Source organism: Myotis yumanensis, unplaced genomic scaffold (genome assembly GCF_028538775.1).
Source record: "Myotis yumanensis isolate MYYU_CA2020_CCGP unplaced genomic scaffold, mMyoYum1.0.hap1 SCAF_7, whole genome shotgun sequence".
Lineage (NCBI taxonomy): Eukaryota > Metazoa > Chordata > Mammalia > Chiroptera > Vespertilionidae > Myotis > Myotis yumanensis.
Window position 1 is genome coordinate 33767921 of NW_027223758.1, and position 8090 is coordinate 33776010.

Genomic DNA, 8090 nt, shown 5'->3' on the forward strand with positions numbered 1-8090 from the left:
CTGTCTTTACCCTGTGTGCAATGGGCTGGGAATGAGGTGGGAGTGAGATCTAAGAAGACCCTGAGGGAGCACAATTTGGGAAGAGGAAATAGGACTTGCCCTCACAGCTCCATTGCAGCCTGGCTTCATGCTTATGCCAGAAAAGTACCCAAGACTCCACAGAGCCATCCCAGTGGTCTTGGGTAGCCAAAGGAACCTAAAGGCAGAGATGGAGAGGGCAAGAAGCATAAATACAGCATGTGGCACAGCCCAAGTACAGGCTTGGAGGCTAAAAGAAATGAGCCCTGAAAGGAAACCAGAGACTTGCCTAGAAGAACGAGGCAAGTTTATCCTATATAATAAATATGTAAAATGCAAATTGGCCATCACACCCTCGCACAAGATGGCCACCCCTATGTGGGCACAAGATGGCCGGCAGGGGAGGGCAGTTGTGGGCAATCAGGCCAGCAGGGGAGGGCAGTTGGGGGCGACCAGGTTGGCAGGGGAGGGCAGTTGGGGGTGATCGGGCCGGCAGGGGAGCAGTTAGGCGTCGATCAGGCAGGCAGGGGAGTGGTTAAGGGGTGATCAGGCTGGCAGGCAGGCGAGCAGTTGGGAGCCAGCAGTCCCAGATTGTGAGAGGGATGTCTGACTGCCAATCCTGTGGGATTGGGCCTAAACTGGTAGTCGGTCATCCCCCGAGGGGTCCCAGATTGGAGAGGGTGAAGGCTGGGCTGAGGGACCACCACCCCCTGCCAGTGCACGAATTTTGTGCACCGGGCCTCTAGTTTATAATAACATTACAGAGCCCTCTGTGGCAAGATACATGGTACTTACTAGGAGGTAGGTATTATTATTACCCATTTTTTAAATTGATTGAGAGAGAGAGAGAAACATTGATTTTTGTTGTTCCACTTACGTAATGCATTCATTGGTTGATTCTTGTATGTGCCCTGACTGGGGATTGAACCCACAACCTTAGCATATCAGATGATGCTCTAACCAACTGAGGTACCCAGCCAGGGTTACTATCACCCATTTTAAAATAATAATATTATTGTTAGGGCTTCAGCTCCAGAGAGTTCCATGGTTCATACTCAGTTTGTGGCAAGTGACCATCTCAGCATAATTGGTCTGTGCAAGACACTTTTGATATTTTGCTTTGTTTTATTTTCCCCTTGTATCTACACATTCCCCACACTCCTCCTCCCCATCATGGGCACCCACTCCTATGTGTTGATATATGTCCCTGGACATAAATACATACAATGCTTTGTGTGTGTGTTTACACTACATAAATAGTATTGGGTAAGGATCTCATTTTGTTGCTTCTTTTTCACTTCATAATATGTTTTTAAGATCTACCCATCTAGCTTGTTGCAAAATATTCCAAGCTGAGCATCCACTGTTTCATGTATCCATTCCCCCCGGTGATGGACACTCCGGTTGTTTCCAACTCCCTCTGACCACAAACAACCCTGAGATTCACATCTTTGTGGATGACTCTTATGGAGCTACATGAAAACTTCGGGCTAGTTCAGGTCCCTTACTCAGCTGCCTTCTCCGCTCTCAGTGGCGTGGAGGTGGCCTCTTCCTCTCGTGCTTCAGGCCGCACGTGGCTGACCGCTCCGAGGTTCCTGCGGAGCTTTCGGAAGCCCAGGACGGTGCTGGGGGTGCAGTCGGCGCCGCCCTCCCGTCCAGTAGGCCGATTTCCGTGGTAGCATCCGGTAGGGAAATGGTCGCGCTTTCGGTGCCAGCCGAAGTCACTGTGATCCTGTTAGATATCGAAGGTACCACCACCCCGATTGCTTTCGTGAAGGACTTTTTATTTCCTTACATCAAAGAAAATGTTAAAGAGTATTTGCAGACACATTGGGAAGAAGAGGAATGCCAGCAGGATGTCAGTCTTTTGAGGAAACAGGCTGAAGAGGACTCCCACCTGGATGGGGCTGTTCCGATCCCTGTTGCACCTGAGAATGGAGCAGATGACCTGCAACTGATGATCCAGGCCGTGGCAGATACTGTGTGCTGGCAGATGTCTCTGGACCGAAAGACTACGGCGCTGAAACAGCTGCAGGGCCACATGTGGAGGGCAGCATTCACAGCAGGGCACGTGAAAGCAGAGTTCTTTGAAGATGTAGTTCCAGCAGTCAGGAAGTGGAGAGAGGCTGGAATGAAGGTGTATATTTATTCTTCAGGGAGTGTAGAAGCACAGAAACTATTACTCGGGTGTTCTACAGAGGGAGATATTCTTGAGAGGCCAGTGCTGCTGAGGAAGCAGATGTACATGGAGCTGTGGTGGTGAGACCTGGCAATGCAGGACTAACAGATGATGAAAAGACTTACTACAGCCTCATTACGTCCTTCAGTGAACTGTACCTGCCTTCTTCCACCTAGAGGATTTCCGAGGAAGACCAAACTGTCTCCACAGAGTCGCCCTGTAGTCTAGTTTTTTTCTAGTGGTAAAAGTAACTTACTTTTAAATGTACATATAAACACACGTATGTATGCATGCAAGTATATATGTGTGTGTTCAAATTACCTTCATAGGCACAGAAGTTGGGGGGAAATCTCAGTTCAGTGAGAAGGAAACTAATTTAAAGATGCTTTACATGTAGAAATGGTTTGAAACCACAACTCTCTCACCCTTATTGAGGGTAAAATGTAGTTGATAGAAGAAATTACTATAATACAGATCTAATGTGTTACAGCTATCACATTATGGACCAAAATGGAAAGATAGGTTTGAGAAGTTCTTCAGAAGCCTTGGTGTTTTAAAAACTGGAAATATTTTGAAGACTTATTCCTAATAGTAATTCATCCTCCCTTTTAATTATGACTTAAAAGATTATTAGCAGCTGAATTTCAAAATATTAGCTTCCTTACCTACAGAAGATAACGTTATTTATTTCTGCTCCAAAAGAGACAAAATTGGGAAAGGAAGCTAGTTGAGTCCTGATCAATCAAACATCTATTACTTAAGAAACTTGCTAATCATTGTGGTACCCCCAGCAAGCAGCTGCTTTATCAGTGAAAAAGGTGCACTAATGTAACAGGTAAAATTACAAAACAGTTGTAATCACTAGATTTTATAGTTGCCCTTCTAACTCCTTCTTAGCACGGTTTGAGAATATATGTTATTGCTGTTTACTATTTAAAAAAAAGTTGACTGAAATCAGTTTATAAGACTTAGAAGAGCCCTACTATGTACTATTTTCCTCAAAATGAATGTGAGAAATGTTAATTTTATAACAGCATTATTTATCCTGGTTTAGTCCTAATGGGATGTCATGTTAATTTCACACTGTGATTAATAAAAACATTTTTTCTTTCAAAAAGAAAAAAGAAAGAAAAAGAAAACTTCTTCGGGCTCTGTACTCAAGAGTAGAATTACTAGATCACAGGTCATATAGGTTTTAAATGTCACTAAATTCTGCTAAAGCGGCTCCACTAGCAACCTGAGAAGGATGCTCTCTCCCCACGCTTTCATCAGCTTTTACGTTATCGGACTTTGTAATTTTGCCTAGAGATTGGGTGATAAGGTGGCCTCTCATTGTTTTAACTTGTATTTCTCTATTAATCCTGAAATTCAGAACCTCCTGCTATACTTGTCAGGCATTTGGGCTCCCCCTTCAGTGAATTGCCTGTCCAGATCTTTTGCCCATTATTTATTTGGTTTCTTGTCTTTCTCTTGTTGATTTGCAGGGGTAACTCATACATTTTAACCTCTTGTTGGCTGTTGATGCTCCAGACACCTTCTCCCAATATGTTGCCCATATGTTAGCTATGGCAGTGGTTCTCAAACTTTAGCATGCGTTAGAATCTCCGCAATGTTTGCTAAAACACAGATTGAAAACCCCACCCCGAGGTTCTGGCTCAATAGAGCAAGCATGAGTCCCAAGAATTTGCATTTTTAACAAGTATTTAGGTGATGGTGATGGTCCAGGGATCACACTTTGAGAACCACTGGTCTAGGGTGCTTTCCTTGGAGCAACTTTGTTCCATTGAACAAATCCTTAATTTTGATCTTTTCAAGTCTGTTTATCCTCATTTTATGGCTGAAGGAACTGGAGCTCAAGGAGGCCAAGTGAATGACCCAAGGTCACACAGTGAGCTGGGATTTGGACCCATAGCTGGCTAACCCCAGAGCCCATGCTCCTAGTTGCCCAGCTCTCCTGTCTACCAGACTTTGGGATGTAGTGATCTCAGGCTGAGGCATTTGGACCTGAGGCTACAGAAAGCCTTACTAGGTTCCTAAGTGAGACAGCCTTAGAGGGAGGAGTCAGTTGACTAGAGGCTGGGCCAAAGAGCTAGAAGACTCTCTTAAAGGCCTACGGCTTTTGCAAGCTCTGAAATTGCCCACAGTCCTAGCCAGGGCACAGTGACGGGCTGCTGAGAGGCACTGGAACAGTTCTTACCCCACAGCTCTGGCAATGGAGCAATTTCCCTCAACCGAGGAAGTCCCCACCACCCCGGAACTACCCTGTTACCAAAGCCACGTAACCCCTAGTTACTGAAGTCCAAAGAGCTCTGGCTGGGGTGGCACAGGCTCTGAGCATGTGCACTCTGGCCACACTTCCTCCTGTAGTGTCCAGAGACCCAGCCAAGATCACTTCCCATCATGGTTCAGTTCCTGGCACTGCAAGAGGGGAAACCCCCTGGGGGTGGACAGCTGATTCCCAAAGATTTATAGGGATGGTGTAAGGATGGAACTTCCCTACCAGCAGGATCCCCTGGGGACAGAACTGCCCCATGTATGAGTGATGAAGTTAATGACACTATCTTTACCCCTACATTAAGCTCCTCCTACTTTGGGACCCTGCAACTTCCTACTCCCTCCTGGTTTCCAACTGGAGACGCCTAGCAGTTCCTCACAACTGTGTGTTGGGGAGGAGTCCTGGGGCCAGTCATTTGGTCACCAAACCTTTAGAGAGCACTCACTCCGTGCCAGGCACTGTGCCAAACACTGAAGGGAGATACAGAACAGTTCCTGCCCACTGAGGGGCTCTGGGCCTGATGGGGAAGCAACGTTCTCAATTTTAAAACCAGAGTGAGAAACAGCTCTTTCTGGGGAAGATGGAAAAAGCTTTGAAGAGAAAGTGACTTATGAGCAAGACTTTGAAGGAAGAGCAAGATTTGGGGCAGGTATACTGTACAAGGGGAAGCCTTCCAGGTGGGGTCAACACAAGCAAAGGTCAGGGAGTTCAAAGGAGCATGGCACACTCTAAGACTAGTGACCGGTTAGCATTAGTGCATGGTTAGATGCTCTGCCCCGCCCCCCCCCCCCCCCCCCCCCCCCCCGGGTTAGAATGAGTGAGTTTTGAAAACCAACTCTGACATCTGCTAGTTGGGTGACTTTGGGTAAGGCCCTAAATGTCTCTGGGCCTTAGTTTTCTTCTCTATAAAATGAGAATAGTAATCGTATCCCCCTTAAAAACCTCATAGGTTATTGTGACACTTAAGATCATCCATGTAAAAGTACATATAGTAAGTGTTCCATAAATGTGACCATATTATTGCTGCTGAAGGAATATGGGGTGAGTGAGGTGGGGGGCAGGGCATCAGAGAGGGAGCTAGAGGAGTGGGCAAAGTGAGAAGACCCTTTAGGAACAGGGAAGAGTAGGCAATGGGGAGTGACCACACGGCTTACATCTTCCGAAGTGAATCATAGCTGCTTGGCGAGGAGGGTTGACTGGAGAATAGAAGAAAGCCTGGGTGCTGGGGAGTGGGACAACGCCCAGATAAGAGATGCTAAGATCTGACCCAGTTGGGGGAAGAGGAAGGAAGAGGAGAGGGCAGGTCCCCAAAGGAAGGGAGGGGAAGAGGGCTCCCTCCTGGCTCAAAAACAGCAGCCTCTCACATCCTTTGATTAGACTCACTCATTCATTCCACCATTCATTCATTTATTCATTAATTCATTCCACAACTGTTTGGGTTTTTTTTAGCACTTGAACCCTGGGCCCATGAAGTTTACATTCTAGGGAGTTTATATAACTATTAACCACCCAAACAGGCCTAAAACATCAGAAATTGACAGCCCTATTGGTGTGTCCTCTCATTTCTGACTTGTCCATCCTCAGCTGTTTTAGATGAAGGGCAAAGGGTCTTAGAGCCAGGCTAGCCTGTCTTGCCCACTTCCTGTAATGGGGACGTCACAGTCTTCTGTGACAGTCCTTTCCAACAAGTGCAAGAGCTAACAACTCCCTCCTTGCCTACCCCAGCTTCCCCACCACCACTGCCAGGTCTAGCATTGCCTTCTAGAACTCTGCATGGCACAGCTGCTCGTAGCCCTCGCGGGGCCCTGCAGTGATGCACAGAAAATGATGTGGCCTGCAAAAAACGTTTCATTTCTGTCCAAAAGCAACTTGTTTAAAAATTTGTTTTTGAAGCTTACCATGCAGACAAAGGGATAGTGCCTTTGATGTGAAAAGAAGACATTCAAATAAATAACAAAGACCCATAGCCCAATAGAAAAAGAGGCAAATTATTGTACAATTCAGAAAAGAAAATACAAATGACTCTGAAACATGTGACAAGATGTTCAGCCTCACTTATAATGAGAAAAATGCAAATTAATACTACCACGATAAACCATTTTTCAATTACTAGATTGGCGAAGTTTGGGATGTCTGATCACTCACCATTTGGGTGTAAGTGTGAGGAAACAGGCACACTGGTACATTGTGGGTGAAAGGGTAAGGTGGTAAAATCCTATCTAGCAACATCCACCAATATTTTAAATGCACAGACCCTTTGATCCAAGAATTTGCACTGCTAGGAATTTCTCTGACACAAGTGGAAATGGTGGATGTCATGGCTTTGTTTCTTTTTTAAGAACATGTTTTTATTGATTTCAGAGAGGAAGAAAAAAGGGAGAGAGAGAGAGAAATATCAATGATGAAAGAAAATCATTGTCTCCTGCATGCCCCCCACTGGGGATCAAGCCGCAACCTGGGCACATGCCCTGACAGGGAATTGAACCATGACCTCTTGGTTAACAGGTGGATGCTCAACCACTGAGCCACTCCGGCCAAGCAGGGCTTTGTTTCTAATAACAAGAGATTCGAAATGAATAAAACATTCAGTGACAGGGACTGGTTAAATAAACCAGGCAGACAATAGAATACCATGCAGCCATAAATAAGAATGGGGTAGCTCCCTATGTACTGATATGAAATTATTTCCAAAATAAAGAGGGGAAAAAAGTAAGGTGCAGAACAATGTACTTAGGAGAGTGCATTCTTTCTGTTTCAAGGTGGAGGGGAGTGTCTTGCGTATATGCATGGAATAGTTCTGGAAGGATATACAAAACAAGTGATGGTTGCTGCCTCTGAGTGTATAGTATAAGGATGGAAGGAAATTTATTTTCACAATGTGTCTTAAATGTCATGTCATGAGTATAAGTCATAGAAAAGCAGTTTTTTTAAAGATGCTATTGTGATATTTATTGTACTCTATCAGACCATCTGTTTTCATGTCTGCCTGCATACTCTACCCTAACACACACACACACACACACACACACACACACACCCCTCTTGGGAGGGGAAGGGAGAGTGCTGATTTTGACTCATTCCTACACTCTGTGGAACCCAACACAGCACCAGCACAGAGCAAGTTCTAAGGAAAGTTGAATGCATATTCATAATGACTACCTTCTCCACAAAGTTGCCAACTAGTCTTACCTCCTGGTATTCATGCTCTTGCATAGACCCTTCCCACCTAGGAGTCATATGCACTACCATTGTGCCTCAAGGTCAACAGACCTGTGGAGAGCGGCTACAGTGTTTGGACAGGTTCAAGCCTAGGACTAATGAGAGGGCACAGTCCTCTCATTGCCACGTGCAAGTCCCAGCTTGGAAGACAGAGAACTTCCCAGCACAATTATAGCCAACAGCTGTAGTTGTAAGCTTGAACCTATCATCTGAACATGTGGCCCCATGTGCCTGAGTATGTGGGCTTGATAGAGTTCAGGTGCATATAATTGAGTAGGATTGAAACCCATGAGAATGTTGTAAACATCTTGGTCATGCCCTTACTTTGCCTCATGGCATCTTATATAATAAAGAGGGAATATGCAAATTGACCGTCACTCCACCATGAAGATGGCTGCA

The 8090-nt window shown here is 45.4% G+C and overlaps 1 pseudogene; it reads left to right on the plus strand.

Annotated features, from left to right (window-relative positions):
- Positions 1-483: 483 nt before the first annotated feature.
- LOC139014529 (enolase-phosphatase E1 pseudogene) lies at positions 484-3303 on the plus strand (annotated as a pseudogene).
- Positions 3304-8090: the final 4787 nt, after the last annotated feature.